We start from the raw sequence: 16,626 nt of genomic DNA, 5'->3' as shown, positions 1-16,626 counted from the left end.
TTTCAGTGTTGTGTTCATATGTGGAAAAAATATACGATGAATATATTTGCTTTGTGAATGTTTCCTTTTTTGTAATCCTCGGATGACAACGCTTTTACAGCAGATTCACTCTTTTGTGTATTTATTAGCTTACACAATGTCATATTCTAAACAAGGCTTCATTTGAAGCTTTTGGGAATTTGTACTGCCCCCTGCTGCCTGTTCAGTGCTCCACAGCTCTCTGATGAATAACAGGAGTAGAAGTGCTGATCTAGAGTCAGATTCATTTCTTATTTACGATGACGTTACTTACAGGAACAGATCATAGATCAGCACTCCTACTCGGAGATGCTTCATGAAGACCCAATCAGCTGTCAGAAACATCCCAATGCCTCTTTTTCATGAAACCATGAAAGCTGCTTAACTGCCTACACATATATTTAATACAGTTCATACCACAAAGATTTGCAGTTTGTATTTTACTTGCGTGTGCCATAGGAATTTGCCATTTTATTCCTTTCTACTCTATTGTGTACAGTAGCAGTTACAACATCATCAGTCCCTTTTTATCAGCTAGGGGGCAGTAATTGTTCTGAACATCTCTGTCAAACTTCAAAACATTCAAGTCAACAGCTTTCATACAGAGTGTGATTGTGATCTATACACTATACAGTGTTGTACACTGTATGACTAATCCAAATACAAATACTGTCTACAGATACAAATTCCATTTAATGGTACATCTCATCAAATTTGTTTATATATTTAAAGAAATATATTTTCTGGGAACTTTCTTGCACCACTTTTCCATACCTCTGACCTCTGTTATGAAGTGTAAAATAAGATTATAATGTGTGTAGTCTGAAAAAAAAAGAGATGTAAAGCTGTATGAATCTGTTGTTCATTCTGATTTCTCATGCAAAATAAAACTGCTCGTCATCACATTTTGACTAGTATTTATGCTGACTTCTTTGTTTTCTGCTGTTGTTTCCCCTTTAAAGTGCAGCTGAGCGTTTTGTATCGGCCAGTTCCTTCTTTCTAGACGTCTAGTTTGGTCAGCTTTTATCTGGAAATCTAACTGGTTTGTTCCTCCGATCACAGCAGTAACAGCACGAAAGCTAATGTTGGGGTACTACTCAAAAACTCAAAAAGTAATAAATTACAAATTACTTCCAGTATTTAGGCTACTACTACTTGCTTCTCTCAAACTGTAATGGGGTTAACTTACTTATTGCTTCCTGGAAAAGTAATCTCACTACTCATTTCTTTACTTCTAAGTCACTGTCTAAAACACATCTGTACCAACTGGAGAGTACAAGATAAAATCCAATAGTCTTTTTCAGTGGTAAAAAAAATAGCCAATGAAACTAAACATCATTTGAAAGGCCTGTCACTAACCACAGATTATTATGTGCAGTGAGGAGAATTGCCACTAAATAATGTCTCCCATGTCTGAAATGATCCCTTAGTCACTATAGACCACGTTAGTCGTGTCGTCATTTTGTGGTCGGCGCCATGTTCTTTTGCCCATATTAGGAACTCCGGGTCTGAGCTCCATTTCTCTATGGCCAGAATGAATAGGGTTTTCGAAAAATCGCTTCTATCGCACCGTGTGTTAAATAAACATGTTCAGAACCCGATACGTTTTGTCCTGTGTTTATTTTTCTCTCAAATAACACTGGATGCTCCGATTTACAATGTCGTTAAAGAGTTGAAATATTAATATTGCTACATGTGAGCTAAAGCTACTGCGCACTGAATTCACGTCATTAGACTGACAGCCTCCTTAAGCAGGTAATCACCCCCTGATAAACTGATTTCGGCTATCAGAATATATTAATTTTTATTTTAATGCTGGTAACATTTTTCTGAGGACATTCGTCAGCTTTTTGTTCGACTTGTCCCGTTCCACCTTATGTGGTGCAGCAGTCGTGTTCTGAACTGCTGCGCCATTTAAGGTGGAATGAGGAAATTCGAACAAGTAGGCGGCGAAAAAGAAGCGGACTTCAGCTTCATGGAGGGTTGAAAGGTATGATATGAGGAGGTTTCTCTATTTCCGCTTAACAGATGAGTAACATTAACTTATTTTTGCTGTTTCACAGAACAGACAGGTCAGTATTTTGTCTCTTTTGCTAATGTTTGTTACCGCTAGTCACAGCTGCTGCACCATTTAAGGTGGAACGGGAACATTCAAACAAGAAGCTGCGAAAAAAGAAGCTAAATTCAGCCTCGTAGTTTTAACACGGGTGGTGTTTTTGGTAAGGAGTTTTAGCCTATCAAATATCCTACCTAGAGGTAGGGCTGGGCAGTAAAACGATAACGATAATTATCGCGATATAACTTTTCCTCGATAGAGCGATACGACATGTTCGATAAATGTTCGATATAATGCACCATTCTCACACTTCCACGTTCAGCGAAAGCCTTGGTGGCGTTTTCTACTGCAAGGAAAGAGACACTACTGTGCTGTCGCCAGGAGAGGGCGCACTTCCGAGTTTTACTACATGATTAGAGAGGGAGGGGGCCACGAGTAAGATGAGTCTTTAGCAACGGCTGAAACGCAGAGTTATACATTCCCTGTTTGAGCGGAACGACAGGCGATCTGTTCTCCTGTGACCGAGTCTGAGTGACGAGGTCAGTGGTGTAACTGTACTGTCCTACAGTGAACTCACCTCTTTGTGTACATCCTAACCAGCTTTAGCAGCATTAAATCACAATCCTCACAACTCCAGCGCTGTTACAGCGCTCGGACAGTCATATTTAAATGTTAGTGCATTCCCAAGCAACGAAAGTGAAAGAAAGAAGTGGGTTCATGCAGTTACGGCCCTGATGTAAACAAAAGTAAACTGAGGAAGCTGTGAGGCATTGGAAAGCGGGAGAGCGCTAGCTTTCCAGGCTAGCTGTTTTTAGCAGCTGGCTAACTTAAAGTAGCGCTTCGTCACTGCACGACACGGCGAATTAATGATACTGTAGATCAAACACGACACAAAAGCACCGCTTTCAGTTTAAACATACCTAAAAGGAGGACTCTGTTTGTCTGGTGTTGATATTTTGCGGTTCACCCCTTAAACTACTACAATTGAATATCCAGTCGTCGCTAGCTGGTGTCTGAATACTGTGATGTCATTTGTAGCGGGGTAGCCGAGCGCTCGTCACCAGCTAAAAATAATGTTTTCTTTCTTAAATTATGACTATTACAAAATAGCCATGCTTTTCCAGCTGGTAAAAAACAGCTCACCAGACACTCTCTCCCACTCTCCCATGACAGATTTGTGAAATGTTCCACTGTTTGGTGAGTGTTTGTTGTGTTCCGACCATAAAGGATAGTTTAAAACAGCAATTAACCACCCAGGAGCAAAATCAGCCTTCAAACTTGAAAGAAATAATGATGTGACATTTATCGCGATATGTATCGATATCGAACAATAAAAATTTTGTTTATCCTGATAACATTTTTGGCCATATCGCCCAGCTCTACCTAGAGGTTTTATTTACGGTAATACCTGTAATTATGCGCTACGGTAGAACGTTTCGATAAGGTAGCACAGCCCGCCTTAGTGTCGCGTAGTTTAGTGACATCAAATTGATGCGCAGTAGCTTTAGCTTCAGCAATATTAGTATTATAGCTCTTTACGACCTCGTAATTCGGAGGATCCAGTGATATTCGGGAGAAGAATGTTCACAGGACAAAACGTATCGGGTCCTGAACATTTTATTTAACATGGTGCGATAGAGACGGTTTTTCGAAAACCCTATTCATTCTGGCCATAGAGAAATGGGGCTTAGACCCGGAGTTCCTAATATGGGCATAACGAGTACTACAGAATGACGCACGACTAACGTGGTCTATACCCTGCATAATTCGTGATAGTAGTAAACAATTTCGAATACAAATGAGTCTGACTGCACAGGTGAGAATAGTTTATTTACGTCTGTAACAGGTCTGAAGAGAGGTCTGTGGAGACTCTGCCATTGTAGCTGGGCTCGTTAATCCCCTTCAGACAAGTTGCTCGTGAATCTTCAGACCAGCCTCCCAAATCCGCTCGGGTACATCGGTTGTACTAGAGAACTTGCAGAATTGAGAATTACAGCTCTGTAATTTCTTCCAGGTTTCTCAAACGCTAGAGGGCGCTCCCGAGTCCAAAATGAATGGGTTAATATGGAGCATTTCAGCGTTTCACGTTTATAAATGCTTAAACATTTTAATATAAAAGATTACATTCATTTCCTGAACACAGAACAACATTTAACATTTTAACACTTATATTTTTAAGAGCTTTTAAACTCCATTTATAGAAGTTTAAAATGGCACCTCATGTACGTTCATGACGCAAACAGCCAATGAGCTGCTCCGCTTGCCAACCAGTCAGCACTCAGTAGCAGGAATGCCAGTGTCCTCATCCCCAAAACCTGTTTGCTGTAGAAAAAAGGAAACATACAAGTAAGTTTTCTTTGCTTTTTACTGAAATCTTCTACTTTCTAAAATTAGATGAAAATTCTGGGCAAGTGATTGGAAACTATTTTAACTTTTCATTTTTATTCTTTTAGTTTCATTTACCCCCATTCCCGCTCGCAGGTTCCCTCTGGCGTTTTGCAGGCATGTTTTTGATGTAAGTGGAGCAATAGGAAGAGGCCAGGATCCTCATAAACCAGCTCTAATTGATAAGACGATTTGACCGATTGTTCTTTTTCCTGCACTACACTGCGCTGCTCTTATTCTCAAAGCAACACTGTTAGCTGTTGAGAGCTGGTTTATGAGGAGCCTGGCCTCTCCCTATTTCCCCCCACTTATATCAAAAACAGGACTGCAGAACGCGAGAGGGCGCTCACGAGCGAGTCCTCAATGAATGGGGGTGAATGCAGCTAAATGGCTAAAATGAAAAGTTAGAATAGTTTCTAATCACTTGCCCAGATTTTTCTTTTAATTTTAAAGAGTAGAAGGATGTATTCCATTAAAAAAGCAGAGTAAACTTACCTTTATGTTTCCTCTTTTCTACAGCAAATGGCGTTTTGGACAGCAGTGCTGATTGTTTGGTGAGTGGAGCAGCTCATTGTCTCTTTGCGCTCACTGACGTCATGAACGTACATGAGGTGCCATTTTAAACTTCTATAAATGGAGTTCAAAAGCTCTTAAAATATAACAGTGTTAAAATGTTAAATGTTGTTCTGTGCTCAGGAAATGAAAGTAATCTTTTATGTTTAAGCATTTATAAAGTATGTTTTTGCTCAAATGCTCCATCTTAACCCATTCATTTTGGACTTGCTCGGGAGCGCCCTCTAGTGTTTGAGAAAACCAGAAGACATTACAGAGTGGTAATTCTGCTCTCTACAAGTTCTCTGGTAGCACACGCCCAGTGAGAGTGTTCAGAATAACTAATTCAGCAACAGGTCAGTCTTTAGCCTCCTCTACTCACCTGATATCTCAGCTAGCTGCTACTGCTGTACTCTGTTTACCTCCCTCAGGAAATATCACATTAATCCACCACTGACTGAGATGATCTCCGTTATTGATTTTCAGACTCTAGTTAACAGATTTCGTTAATGATGGCGCATTCAATGTTCGCTTGCAAAAGCAGTCCTGGTTCTGCTTCATAGCCAAGACATTTTACAACTGATTTTATACATACAGAACAGTCTGCAGTCACGTGGAACCTTTTCTTACATTTGTAGTTTCAGCTCAAGCCGATTGAAGTTTTTATTTTTGAGTTAATACTCAAACGTAGGGAATGCAGACAATGTACCGTACATCAAAATACTGTTAGATTTAAAGCATTGAAGGAATCTTTAATGAGCTTTAATTTCACGTGTTGCTGTATTTAAATCGTAAATGTCATATGACGTTGATCATATTTACACTGAAATGTTTAAGTGACCAAATAAGCTATCACATGACATTTTAAGTCTGGAATCACTTCTTATTGTAAACAAACAATAACAGGCATCTTAGAACATGATATGTAAAGCTATTTATCTATTATTTAATTATTATTTATCTAGGCGGTGTTAATTTGTTCCAGAAACACAAATAATAATAGAATAAATACAGATAAGCAAATAAAAAGCCATTGTGATTAAATGCGTTACCATTCACTAAATCTCTCCTGAATGAAGTTTAGCATTGTTATTATCCAATACCTAGTTGCTCTAATCAAACTTTCGTTAAATTAAATCAAGTACTGCTGATGGAATTAAACAAATCCATGAGGAGACATAACAACAGAATAAACATGCCAATTACATTGTAATTATTTTATTAATTGAAAGTAATTTTGGTATAGTGAGCCTGTAAGATCCTATTTATGCCTCTGGCACACACAATTATGTACAAAGACAGCCAACGATAATCTATATTGAGGACGTTTATGTTTAAAATGCATCACGCTGTGTTAGAGATATTTCAGTAAGGCACTTTAGTATCCATCAAAAAATAACACACATTTTGCTGTTGATTTAATTGAGAGAAATGTACCGATGCATGGCGATGTGCAAAAATAACGCTCTGCACTGACATGCTCTAATGTTCTCATGCATCAGCCAGTCTACTTTTTTGTCCTTGGTTGATTTTTTTCTTACCATGATGCTCTGAGAGACTTATGTACAAATCTTCCAGCAAAACATAAACAGACAGTGCTTATAAATGTTTATTACATCTACACATGATGGAAATGTGAGACTAAATAAAAATGTAAATCTCTAAGTCTTCACTGGAATGCTTGAATGCTTGTGTGCTGACTTTTGAAAACCTGAAACTGCTTGAGAGTCAGAGGAGTCTATTTACAGCTTACACCAATAACACCAAAAAGGAAATTCATTTTAACTTCTTCATTTTGTTTTCGCTGAAAGTCAGGCACAGTCATAAAAATATAAAGCAGTTTCACTACAGAGCACTGTGTCATTTGCTTATTTCTTTATTTATTTATTTTTTAACCAGCGCCACAACAGTGCTATTCATATGGCATGTTAGCGCCAAGCTAGCTGGGTTAGCTTGGAGCTGTACTGGATTTAGCGGTCAGTTCTAGTTTAGATAAAGAATTTCCTAAATAAAAGGCTTGTAAGCACCATTATTTATGTGGTGTGACTCAGTCTTTAAGGTACCTCCTCTATAAAAGCTTGAAGTCTGTCATTTTATTGGAGCATTAGTTTGTTAGCTGTTTAGCTTTCTGCTAAACACTTTAAAAAGATGGTTATTCAAGGGTTCTTTAGTAAAGCCAATGGCTCTTTTTAGAACCATGAGTTCTGTATAAAAGGCTAAGACTATTTGGATGTATATCACTTTCACTCGCGTTCTATGGGTATAGGGGAGTGACGTGTATATTTCAGTAGTTCACCATCATAGATGAATGAGTTCGCCAGTTCAGCTGCGCCACTCCATAGTCTAGTCTCACTTACCTATGACTGTTAACGTTCCTTATTCCTTCCTGTGCGATCCAACCAGCGATATTCAAGTATTGAGTCAATGACGGAAAACTGATGGCGATACTGAATGTCAAGCTGTATCACTAAATACTGCTGGAATACAATACAGTTAAAGAAAGAATTACATCTCCTCATCTTCTTTCCTGTGTCCTGACCGATACACCATCCTGCTTACTGTTAACCCTAAACAAACTAGCCCTACCTTACTCCGTATCAAACAAGTTCTATACAGAATTGAATGTGTAAATGGTTCTTTGCATGGTGAAATTGTTTTTCAGATTGATGGAGAATGTGTTGTATATGGTTCTATATAGCAAAAGAAAGGCTTCTGCTATTGTTAGGATGTCAAGCTTGTAACAATAGAAGAATCCTTTTTGGTGTTATATAGAACCATTTTCAAAAACAACAGCATATTCTTTTTGCACAGTGCTGTCCAAAGTTTCAGAAAATGGACCATGACAAAAATAAATGCACTGTATTACATACTCTGATGAAGTATATGATGAAAATGCCATAATCCGAATTGAATTTGTTTTTACAGTGTCATGAAGTTGCTGTTGTGATAAAGAATGTTAAATTAAAGAAATCCTTTAGTGTAAACGCCAAAAACATGGCCTGTTACATTAGCTCTAACAACCAGTTGTATAAGCACTACATCTAGTTCCAGTGTTTCAGCCATACTCATTGCTAACAGGTGTAAAATCAAGCACAAAGCCATGCAGTCTCTATAGACAAACATTGGCAGTAGAATGGTTCATACTGAAGAGCTTGGTGACTTTAAATGTGCCAGTCATAGGATGTCACAGTTTGTGAAGTTTCTGATATCCCCAAATCAACTGTAAGTGTTATCATTGTGAAAAAAAAGCATCTATGAGCAACAACAGCTCAGCCACAAAGTGGTAGAGTGGCAGACCATGCAAATTCTCAGAGCAAGGCCGTTGAATGCTAGAAGACGTCTTGTATCCCTCACTACAGAGTTCCAAACTGCCTCTGGAACCAGCATGAGCACAAGAGCTGTGCATTGGCAGCTTCATGAAATAGGCTTCCATGGCAAGCAGTTGCGCACAAGCCTTAGATCACTATGCACAATGCTAAGCGTCGAATGGAGTGGTGAAAAGCACGTCGTCCCTGGGCTCTGGAGCAGTGGAAACGTTCCCTGGAGTAATGAATCATGCTTCACTATCTGCCCAAAGTTTGGTGAAGGAGGAATAATGGGGGCTAATTTCCAGGGTTTGGGCTCAGCCCCTTATTTCCACTGAAGGGTAATGTTAATGCTTTTGCATATAAACATATTTTAGACAACTATTTGCTTCCCACTTTGTGGTGGCTGTTTGGGAAAGGCCCTTTCCTGCTCCAGCATGACTGTAACCCAGTACACAAAAAGAGGTCCAGGAAGTCATGGTTTGATGAGTTATGTATGGAGGAACTCCAGTGGTCTGCACAGAGCCCTGGCCTCGACCCCACTGAACACCTTTGGGGTGAATTGAAATATTGATTGCAAGCCAGATCTTCTCATCCAACATCAGGACAAATGCTCTTTTGGATGAATGGGCAAAAATTCCCACAAACACACTCACACAGAATCTTGTGGAAAGCCTTTCTAGAAGAGCAGAGGCTGTTAAAGCTGCAAAGGAGGACCAGCTCCATATTAATGCCCATGCTTTTGGAATCAGATGTTCAACATGCTCATACTTTTGGCCATATAGTGTATGTTTAAATTTAACATGAATATGATTTTGTTTTATAGCCTAAATCAAAATATGAGTTATAAGCGATACAGTAAGAACATTCGGAAAATACTGAATGTGATTAATAAGTAATATTTGCTTTTCTGTGACTCTAGTGTACCTATATTAGGTTTACCACACTTTTATCCATGTGCTTTTTGGTTAACCTGTGTTCCATCAAATGTAGGTTTGTTTGGCTTTGAAAAAACTTTCATTTACATCATTTAGTAAGTGTTGTGGAAGGGACATGCAAATGTGGGACAAACATATTTATAGAAAATGTTCAATAATTATTTAGTATTTATTTAAATGTTTTATGTTTGAATGTGTGTGATTTAATATTTCTACATTGTAGTTTCAACTGAAAAGTACTTTTGTAATTCTGTAAATTCTATTTTATGTAAAAAAAAACTATATGCATTTTTCCTATAAAAACAATGACATCGATTTTCAAAATCTTAGCTGGAATGCTGTTCCATCCTGATTTTTGCTCCTGGGACAGGGTTCCGGCCCATATCCATCTTGGACTGCAACAAACATGTTAGGTGTACCAGGGATTGGCACAAGTAATCAGATTCACAAAGTGATTTTGTGTTCCCTGAGGCCAAAATTAAAAAAATACCAATACAGGTCACTGAAGTACCATTGAATCCATGGTGTGACAGTATCATTAGGCTTCCCTATTACCAGATTCTGATAGGCTATGTTCAGACTGCAGGCAAATCGGATTCGTTTCTCAAATCAGATCTTTTGAGATGACCATCCATACTGTTATTTGCAAGTTATCAGATTGGATTTGTGTGTCCAGACATCGCCAGCCTATCTGCATGGGGTTCTGGGGTAACTACGTCGGCATCAGTAACTACGTAGCTATGCTGGTGATGTGGATTTCAAGCGTGGATGCAGGAGAGATGGAGGTGCATTATCTCGCCCTCCGAGTTCTTCAGAATTCTCTGGTATACGAATGCATCTCAGTCATTGAATCTTGAATCCTAGCACTTCTGTCGCTCTGGATTTGATTGTTGTTGTTTGCTGCGTTGCGAGTGACACAAAAGACCTTTTGAAATCCAGTTTGAGCGGCCGGAGTGTCCAGACTGAGATGCATTTGTAAAAATCATACTGGAATTGCATTTCAATCCACCTCTAAATGTGGTTTGGATCCAATTTGCAGATTTCATGGGTTTTTTTAAATGTCCAGACAATCAAAAATCAACCTAGTTACAATCTGGATATGCCAAAAATCAAATTTGGGCTGGCAGTCTGAACATGCCCATAGTCTGCACCTACAGAGGTACACTGGCAATAGTCTGACAATAGTCAGAAGTCTTCCTTGCAAGACTAGATTTCATAGCTTAATGTGGCAAAAGAACCACCTACTTTGAAAGAGAGAGGCCATTTGACTGACATGCAAAATAACCAACCATAAACTGTTGTTTTTGTATTAACCGTGGTGGTACTACAAGCATGTGCTAAATGATAGCATACTGGTTAAGTGGCTATAAAAGATGACAAATCATTCATGCAATGTTAGCATTTGTTGGCTAAGAACTACTGGGTTTTCTTATTAAAGCAATATGCTATAAAAGGCATTACAGTAATTTTCAATGGTTAAAGCATGTTTTAGGCACAACACTCAAAATGCAAGCTTGCTCACTGGTAGTCAGTCAGGCTCTACTAAAGAGAGTTGGTTTGTGTGGGGCGGGGCTGGGATGGGGGACAGCTGACAAAAATCTGTCCTAATTCTGATTGGTACAGGGAAAATCTTGACATCAGCCACTTGGAACATAGACATAGTTTATGTCTCAAGATACTTTGTAATTTGAAAATCTGTGGAATTCCTCTTTAAGGCTTGAACAGTGCACATTGACATATTTATGTGGTTTTGCAGGGCTTCAATCAAGAAGACATTAACACTGCTGCACCATGGTCATCATGCAGACACAGACGCACTTCACCTAACTTTATGTCTTTCTTTCTCCTTCCCCCTCACTCCCTTTATTCTGTCTCCTCCTGTTTGTGGCTTTTGCTGAGACCTTGTGAACTTAGCTCTGAGCTCCTTCCCATCCACAAACACACACACACTGGTAACGGTCACAGACAGAGAGCTAAAAGACACTCTGGCTTCTGGCTCATGTTTTTCTCGGTTTGTGGTAACTAATTAACAGGAAGTCATCACATGTAGCTGTGCAGACTCTTTCAAAAGTGACTGAGTAAACAAAACCTACAATGTTGCAAGCAACAATACCTGCTCTTAATGTTCGCCTAGTCTACAGAGCTCTTTCTCATTCTGTACGTTCTTCTTGCATCTCATTGGATTTTGTTCTGTATCTAAAATGGCCATGTATCATATATGGATCTTTCTGCCAAACTGGTTCAAAGTCAGAGTTGAAAACCCTGACTTTTAACTGACTTGGACTTTAGACTAAAGTCCTTTTGCTTTCAATGACCCTATACCTTAATTATGTTTATTTTATTAAAATAATAGATTAAATACTGCATCAGTTTCCCACTTGGAAATTGCCAGGAATTGCTGACAAAGTCATATTTACAGCTGAGAAAGTCATGATTCATTAACTACATTACAACATGGGACATATTATGTGACCTATTATGTGTGAAAAATGCTAAACTTGCAGTGAATGTGAAAAAAATTATTTCTGATGCACTTCTATTAGATCTATGTGCTTTTTAACACAGCAAAGAAAAAGCAGGATTGTATTCTCCAGACCTCTGTGCTATTTTCCGTGTAGTGGGTGTATCTATGAACAAGCACCCGAACGGAGTGAAGTCGTATTTACTAGGTAACCATCTGGTATGTATATCATTCTGATCAGCATGCAAACACAGCATAAGGCTCTGTCTATGGACTAAAACTCTTTGTGTTTTGGTCGTTACATGAAAACGTGGGACAGCTTTTTTTAATTAAACATTAAAATTAAATAAAAATTGAATATTATTTTCAGTTGAAATTTAGGCTTTAGGGTTTGGGACAGTCACCCTCCCGGGGAAAGCATCCTGTAAATAATTGATCATTATGATTATAATAATAATTAATAATTATGATGATAAATATGATACTTTTGTATATATTTTATATGTATATAGCTTATTACTATCTCAGTTAATGTCTTAGGTTTAAGTAAGTCACCACATAATCCTTGTAAATATCAATGCTCTGAATGCTTAATTGTTTTTTAGTAGTTTTTTACTGTGGGACTTCAATTTGAACAAATCTGGTAGAATGGTCGACTATATGGCCAAAAGTATGTGAACGCCCCTCCTAATTATTAAATTCCAGTGTTTCAGCCATTGCTAACAGGTTTATAAAATCATGCATATAGCCATGAAACCTCTGTAGACATTCTACTTGACACTGTCAGTAGAATGGGGGAAACTGAAGACCTCAGTGACTTTAAATGTGGCACATTGTATCCCACCTTTGCCTCAAGTTAGTTTGTGAAATGTCTGCCCTGATCAACTGTTTTATTATTGTAAAATGGAAGCATCTATAAGCAACAACAGCTCAGGCATGAAATGGTAGACCACATAAACTTACAGAGCAGGGCCACAAAGTGCTGAAATATGTAACAAATTGCATATCCTCTGTTGCATCACTCACTACAGAGTTCTAACCTGCCCCTGAAAACAAAATCAGCACAAAAGCTGTGCATCAGGAGCTTCATGAATTGAATTTCTGTTGCTGAGCAGCTGCACACAAGCCTAATCTCACTATGTGCAATGTCAAGCATTAGCTGGAGTTGTGTAAAGCGTGGAAACGTTTTCCCTGGTGTGATGTATCATGCTTTACTATCTGTCTGATGGACAAATCTGAGTTTGGTGGAAAGTTTGGCAGAGGAGGGATAATGGTCTGGGGCTTTTTTTCAGGGTTCCCGCTTGGCCACGTAATTGCAGTGAAGGGCTACAGACAATTTAGACAGTGATATGCTTCCAACATTGTGGCAACAGTTTGGGAAAGGCCCTTTCCTGTTCCAGCATTACTGTGCATCTGTGCACAAAGCAAGGCCCATAAAGACATGGTTTGATGAGTTTGGTGTGGAAGAACTCCAGTGGCTTGCAAACAGCCCTGATCTCAACCCCACTGAAGACCTTTGGGATGAGCTGGACGTTGATTGCAAGCCAGACCTTCTCATTCAATCAGTGCAAATGCTCTTTTGATCGAATGGACACAAATTCCAAAATCTTGACAAAACCTTCCCAGAAGAATGGGTGCTCGTATAGCTGCTAAGGGGGGGCCAATGGTTTTTGAATAGTGTGTTTATATAGGTGTGATGGTCAGGTGTCCACATACTTTTTGCCATGTAGTGCATGCAAGCAAATCATTTTTGTGAGAGTCAGCTTGGCCAGGCAATGATGCAAGAAACCAGGTTTGTGTATCTCAGGGTGCCTGCATTCATGTGCTTACATGAAATACACTATATTGCCAAAAGTATTCACTCACCCATCCATTCAGGTGTTCCAATCACTTCCATTGCCACAGGTGTATAAAACCAAGCACCTAGGCATGCAGACTGCTTCTACATTTGTGAAAGAATGGGTCGCTCTCAGAAGCTCAGTGAATTCCAGCATGGTAACGTGATAGGATGCCACCTGTGCAACAAGTCCAGTCGTGAAATTTGACGTCTGACATCACAAATGCACTTCTGGAAGAATGGTCAAAAATTTCCATAAACACACTCCTAAACCGTGTGGAAAGCCTTCCCAGAAGAGGTGAAGCTGTTACAGCTGCAAAGGGTGGGCCGACATCATATTAAACCCTATGGATTAAGAATGGGATGTCATTCAAGTTCATATGCGTGTGAAGGCAGACAAGTGAATAGTTTTGGCAATATGTTTCTGTCCTAAGGCAGAAAATGAAACCATTTCTTTCCAGCCTTTTTGCGTGTGAGGTTGCCTGTCAGTCTGACAGACAGAACAGAGCACATCATGCTGTAAATGCAGCATAAAAGAAGCAAAACAGCTTCAAACTGATTAGCACATAGTTTGGTTAGCAAGTATGCTAACTAGCACACTAGCTATCAGAGCTAAACTTGTAAAGTTACAGATCACATTCCTTTAAAATGTACTAAAGTTTCAGCTGGATTAGCTATAGCTCTTCATGTCTGTCCTTCAGATAGATTTTTTTCTACAATGAAAGGCTTTTTACTTGAAGCCATGTTGAAGCTGTTTTTAAGTCTGAGTTTACTTTTGTACAGTGCAATGACTGCAGCTAATAACAAGACTAAACTAAAATTCTCCCTAAAAACTCTTTCCAAAGGGTGGAGATTTCTCAAAAAAAAAAAGTCATAGATATGTCACTGACTCTGAGTACGAGTGATAGCCTGACCAAAGCGTTTCAGTACATTAGAAATGGAATCAGCAGCAGCTGTATGCCAGAGCTTTACTGAAAGAGTCACCATGAAACAGTGTAAAATATATGCTAATGTCCATGTTTAGTCTATAACAGCCAAAAAATGGTTCATAGGAATTGCCATTAGCTTAGTGCTAACATGCTTTGCATAGGAGCACTAGCTGAACTTAGCATCATATTCTAGAGGTTTTTCTCCCTGTTTTTGACCGAATTTTCACATTTCCTGCCTGAGGAGGCCAAGAGCTATTAGTCACGATTTGCCACTGGTGCATGCAGGCCATCCATGTCTACGAAGACCATGAAGAGGTGTTGTTCTGTGTTGTTCTGTGTCTAGACATGACACATGGATGCATCTTGAGACACAGAAAAGTGAGGAGCTCAAAGGATGCTGACCGCAACCAGAGTTAAGAGAAGAGAAGAGAAGAAGAGAGAGAGAAAAAAACATCTCAGAGTTCACGAATGGCAGATACAGAAGAGTGCTGTGTGCAGATAAAGAGCTGAAGCTGTTGTTGAGAGATGGTGTGTGAGATAGGGGCCTCCAGCGATGGGAGTGTGGTTTCAGGGGGTTTGTTCAGTGCGCTCTCATCCTGTATGATGAGGCCTCATGTTCTCTGGCACGATGCATCGAGACTAGGCCTCCACTGCACAACTTTCACCGTCTAACCAATAGAGTTCGGCCCCTCTGACAGCCGCACCAGCACTTGTAACCGCGAGACGGCAGAGGGAAAAGATGTGTCACTGAGTTTTTGAAAAGATGACAAAGCATGGTAGAACAAAGCTGGAGGAGTGTGCTTCCCCCCCCTTTTCCCTTCACCGTTCGCACATTCTTCTCGCCTTCTGAGCAGCTTTAACCACAGCAGCCGCCCACGGACGCACTCTAGAGCTCGAACCAGTCACCCCACACTTACACTCCACCCTCCACCCAGCACAAACTCGCTCCCCTTTAACCTCTTGCGCACTCTCTCTTTCCCCAGCCCCCACATGTGCCAAGTATTTCCAGCTTCTCTTACTCACTTGCAAGTTTCTTGAGACGTTCATTTGTGTTTCTAGTCAATTCTAAGCACGACAGTAATTGCAAGACCAGAGCAAGTCACCGGTAGGGGGGATGAAACTAGTGAATACCTACGACTGTTCTAGGCGTCAGTCAGCTCTGTTACTTGATGACTAAATTACATTTACATTACAAAGTCTCCGTCTAACACCTACCACGTGCTATTCTTCAGGTGAAGAGTACAGTTCATAGAAATGCTAGACGGAGGTTGATATCGAAAGGGCATTGATCTAAAGCCGTGATATGCAATCTTACATCAGGATGTACCAATGCGCAGGGACATCACCAGGCCTCTTACAGGGTGCTTGCTGCCTTGTCTGAAAGACCACAGAATTTATCACTGGATGTTTTGATGAGATGACCATGATCATGCCAGCTGTCACACAACTGCATACCAAAGATACTACTATGGTCAAGGCAGATTACCAACCATGATAGGCTTTGTTGTCAGTGCTTGTCATCTGGTGATAAAGTGACACAGCAGGAGACTTTTAGTCATTTTACAAGGGGAACTCTATATGCTGCATATTATAAAAGGTACGTATGTTTTTAGAAGAGATCCAATCCTAGGGACTTCCCAAACATCAAAAAGAGTTAACACAAAAGTGAGTAAATTTGACGCCGTGTTTAGGAGTTCAAGAATCTGCGTCCTATGTATGTTGATACAGGAAGTGTGCAGGTACACAACCAGGTAACCACAGCCTCTCCTCTCCACTCTCTGTAAAAGTCCTAATGCCTCATGTTTTAAGCAACCCTACAATTCAGTTGGCCACTGACTCATTCCACCACAGCCATGGACTTATGAGTCAGTATGAAAGCTGTTGTGTTCATTATGCAGTTTAAATGTAGTCTGTGTTGAGTATATTTGAGGTGCAGACCTGCCACATGATTTTACAGACCCTCGTATTATGTCTTATTCTTTGATAATATGAAGGTGTAATAGGTGTGACCAGTAGGATGCAGTACAAACCTGATAATAATAATAATAATAATAGTAAAAATAATAATAATAATGTGGCTTTAAGATCTTATATTGAGGTGGTATTATACAAAAGCCATCACTACATGTGAGGAAACATTTCATA

This window comes from Colossoma macropomum, unplaced genomic scaffold, assembly GCF_904425465.1.
Source record: "Colossoma macropomum unplaced genomic scaffold, Colossoma_macropomum, whole genome shotgun sequence".
NCBI classification, from domain to species: Eukaryota; Metazoa; Chordata; class Actinopteri; order Characiformes; family Serrasalmidae; genus Colossoma; species Colossoma macropomum.
This window is presented reverse-complemented; position numbering follows the sequence as displayed.